Genomic DNA, 621 nt, shown 5'->3' on the forward strand with positions numbered 1-621 from the left:
TCTTACGATGGAATACTACCATGCAGCACTGAGGAGCAACAATTTTGAAAATTAGTACATAACTTGAGAGGAACTGGAGAGTATTATGCTGAGTGAACTCAGTCTCATAAGAACAATACTGCATAAGACCATTGTTGTAGAAATTTAAAGATAACTATTAAAACGTGTAGAGAGATCCAAGGAGGAAAAAGTAGGAGAGGAAGGGTGAGGATGGGCAGAGGGGAAATCATGTTGTTGTTATATAGCGTTGAGGCTTGCAACTCATAACGACCCTATGTACAATAGCTCTGAATCCTACTCTATCCTGTGCTGACATAGGTCGCACATATTGGTGTATGGAGAGAGGGGGTGGCTGAAGAAAATGGGAAAGATCGAGCGGTGACTTGGAAAAACTGGGTAATGGTGGGCGTAGTTCAGTGATGATTAAGTTTATAAAGCATAATGAATGGGAATGAGTCTACACAATGTATATGAACTTTTTTATTTTTTGCAGTTTTTATTATTTTAAAATATATATAAATATCTCCAGAAGAATGTCTATCTGTGCTTCATTGACTATGCAAAGGCTTTTGACTGTGTGGATCACAACAAGCTATGGCTGACTCTGAGAAGAATGGGAAT

The sequence above is a fragment of the Elephantulus edwardii genome, unplaced genomic scaffold (assembly GCF_000299155.1).
Source record: "Elephantulus edwardii isolate Elephantulus edwardi_28Jun2011 unplaced genomic scaffold, EleEdw1.0 scaffold00033, whole genome shotgun sequence".
NCBI lineage: Eukaryota > Metazoa > Chordata > Mammalia > Macroscelidea > Macroscelididae > Elephantulus > Elephantulus edwardii.